At 28.9% G+C, this 3,838-nt stretch overlaps 1 long non-coding RNA gene across 1 annotated transcript; it reads right to left on the reverse strand.

Moving 5' to 3' along the window:
- Positions 1–977: 977 nt before the first annotated feature.
- LOC131002997 (uncharacterized) lies at positions 978–2,559 on the reverse strand. The gene is made up of 2 exons (XR_009094499.1): positions 1,475–2,559; positions 978–1,178 (listed from the first exon to the last, which is right to left on the reverse strand). It is a non-coding gene; the product is annotated as an uncharacterized LOC131002997 (long non-coding RNA).
- Between the last annotated feature and the right edge of the window lie 1,279 nt (positions 2,560–3,838).

Raw genomic sequence — 3,838 nt, forward strand, 5'->3', positions numbered from 1 at the left:
TAAATTTTTTATCTTAGTGATCAATTTTTAAATTTACTATTCTAAAGTGGCTATTTTCAAAATCCACTCTAATTTAATTTTGGACCTGAATATATACTTTTTTCATCTTTATATTGATGTTTTAATTAAACAAATATATTCTTATTTTTTAAAATTGGACACCTATAGTATATTACATGTTTAGATTTTATTTTCACCAATTAATAGGTGAATTACCGATAATTACCTCATGTTTTCAACTAATAATTGTTTTTTACACAAGTACATTGTGTAAAAAAATGTAACTTTTACAAAAAAAAAAAAAAAAAACTATACAAACCTATCACTTTCCAAGGGTAGGAACAATACACCACATTAAATTGGGTAGATTTAGCATGTTTATTATAAAAGTGGTTATTTTTTATAGATAAGATATGAAAATGGGTATTTTAAATTTCCACCCTTAAATTATTAAGTGCCCACATATTCGACTTACAAGATATTTTTAATTCGTTTCAAATTCCATATCTATACTATTATACTATAGGAAAGTTTTCTGCATGAAAACTTCCCGCCAAAAACCCATCTTCCATGCAAAAAATATTATTTTATTATAAATAATATTTTATTACTTATTACTTATATTAATTAACTCCATGTCACTTCATATTCCCACCCACTTTTTTTGACTTGCAGACACTAAAAAGTAAAAAGGGCGGCGCATGCTCACTTTTCACCTTCATACTCAACACAATTCTGCAATAAGATATAATAATAGAATGTAATATATAACCTTCATAATTTAAAAAAGATAAATATGTCAGATTTCAGCATGCTGCCGATTGAAATGCCCCAAAATACCTGCCTGAACTTTTATTATTCCAATACTAACAAATCATATATATAGAACATAAGGCATATACAATTTTTTTTTTCAACAACCTCTTGCATTCTACATTCAAATCCAGATTTGAAATCCTCCAGTTGGTAAGCAAATCTAATAGTTAAATGTTGTTGCAGATTCATAATGTCATTGTTAGTGTAGTATTTTAAGAGATGTAATGTTTATATATTACATTATAGCTGCTACAGTTTCAATATCTAATAACTAAAAATGGTTGTAGATTCATTGTGTTCAAAAACACCGATGGTCGGAATGTGGTCACTCTTCAACGAGCTTCGCCCTTTGGCAATGTCACCTGCAGTTAAAGCGAGATTGATAAGATGTTATGGCATGCCTTCAACCAAAAATGATGAGCTAAATAGTTTTGAATGCATATTCCATGATATAGAGGTATGATTTATATATCAAAGTTTTATAAGATGTTATAGCATGCCTTCAACCAAAAATGATGAGCTAAATAGTTTTTTATGCTTATTTTGAGATTGGGACATAATCCGTAAGATCTATTATGTACTCCCTGAAGTCAGTTTTTTACTGTTAAATTCTAATGATTATAAACAAACTTAAGATATTATCAAGAGATGATCATACCTATAAGTTTGCTGATATTGCAACATGCCTCATTTTCAAAAATTGGTCATATAAGTCACACAGATTTTGGCATTCTTTACTTCTCTACATACATGCTATCGATTGAAATGATTTGAATATCTGCGTGATTTTTTTAAATTCCAATACTCTATAGCAGTGCATGTATATAGAACATAAGGCATATACAATTCTTTTTCAACACCATCCTGCATTCTACATTCAAATCCAAAGTTCAAATCCTCAAGTTGGTAAGCAAATCTAATAAGGCAGGTTTCAACTTACATATGTAGACAAAAGAAAAAAAAGTTCTTAAAAATAAAACGCATGCACCTGTATAGAGGCTTGCTAATTAACATTTTCCTATTCATTTCAGCAAGCTAAAGCTTAAGATACTATTAAGAGGCGATCATACCTATAAGTTTTCTGAAACTGAAACTGAAATCTACCTATAGAACAAACCATTAATGTTAGAATCTCTCTGAGGTCAGTTTTTTGTTGTTAAATTCTAATGATTTGAGGATTTGGATATGATTAGAAGTGGAATGACGTGTAAGCGTGTGTGATGAATGAAGAATTATTGGGTGTGTCTTTGTTTCCCACTTCAAAGTGTGCACCACATTCACATACACACCGATTTCCTAATTCTCCATCAAATTTTCTCTATTAGAAAACAAGAGAAAATCACAATTTTCACATGAGATTGTAAAACAAAAGATTACACGTCTTTGAAGAATCTCTCCGGGGCGCGCTTTGTAAGATTTTAGTTTATCTATTTGAAACATATACAAACAAAAGACATGTAATAGTTTATATATAGAACATAAGGCATATACAATTTTTTTTTTTCAAAACCCTCATGCATTCTAATCCATTCTGATTCAAATTGCAGGGAACTAGGTACCATTTCACAGCACCAAAACTTATAGTATCTAAATTCATCTCTAAGTTTCAAGAAGGAGGACTTTATGCTATACGTAACTTCGGTGTTACACATAATCAATCAAAGTTTAGAGTTACTTCGAATAAATATAAAGCAACTTTTTATGGAAACACGGAAGTGAGAGTTGAAGCTAATCCAACTTTTCCTAATACTCCCTCGGTCCGCCAAGATTATGTAAAAATTACTATATTTGGCGTCCGCCAAGATTATGTCACTTTCCTTTTATGGCAATGGTCCCACCATCTTCTTTAATATTTTATCCTTACTAACACTCTTTATTTACAAAAAACCCACTCAAAACTCAATCTCAACCACACATCTCATAAAGTGGTGGGACCCTCTCCACTACATCAAAATCATCACCAATTTTATTAAATCCCGTGCCCAATCAATTTTACATAATTTTGGCGAACGGAGGGAGTATCATTTATGCATTCAAGTCCTTTGATGATATTCAAGCCACTGAAAACATTGCAGATGCTCTTCCAATTGGTAATGATAAAATATTTTTATATTTTTTTTCATATATTTACATACACTACAAAATCTTAGTCCCATCAATGTGACATGTGCAGATGTTCCCGGCCTAATCCAACAAAACTGACAACTCGGGATGGTAAAGAAAAAAAAATATTGGATCTTATTCTAGAAGATACCGAGTGAGTATTTATGTACATTTTTGTCATTAATTCTTTATTATTAAAACTAAACTATTGTTGTTCTTACTATATTATATAATATTGGTTCAAAGGGGAAAGAGAATGTCTTGCACTTTGTGGGAGAATTATGTTGATATTTTCATGAAACAATATGAAGAACGTCAAATGGATGTCAACATTATTGTGTTACAGTTTTGCAGGCTAAGTATGTTTCAAGGTCAGTACAATGTTGACACTTAAAAAATTGAACTTAACTTTATTTTGTTTGAGTCAATAGCTTTACTTATTTAATTATTTTCAACTTGTGTAGTGACAATCATACTTCAATTTATGTTTCAAATATAATTTATTTTATCAATTTTCATAAAATGTTTTTAGAGATAAATAACTTATTTTGAGATTGAAACAAATTCTGAGTTTTATTATGTACTCCCTGAAGTCAGTTTTTTAGAGATAAATAACAATAACAATTTCACAAGTTCTATTAAGAATATAATAATATAATTTCTTTTATTAATTTTCAGAACAAGTTTTTGAAGATAAATAACTATTTAATTATTTTCAACTTGTGTTGTGACAATCTTACTTTTATTTATGTTTCAAACTTGAGAATCTTTTATCAATTTTGAGAACATGTTATTAGAGATAAATAACTATTTCACAAGTTGTATTAAGAATATAATAATATAATTTCTTTTATTAATTTTCAGAACATGTTATTAGCAATAAATAACTATTTAATTTTCGAAACATGTTAAATTGTAT

This window comes from Salvia miltiorrhiza, unplaced genomic scaffold (assembly GCF_028751815.1).
Source record: "Salvia miltiorrhiza cultivar Shanhuang (shh) unplaced genomic scaffold, IMPLAD_Smil_shh fragScaff_scaffold_57_2, whole genome shotgun sequence".
NCBI lineage: Eukaryota > Viridiplantae > Streptophyta > Magnoliopsida > Lamiales > Lamiaceae > Salvia > Salvia miltiorrhiza.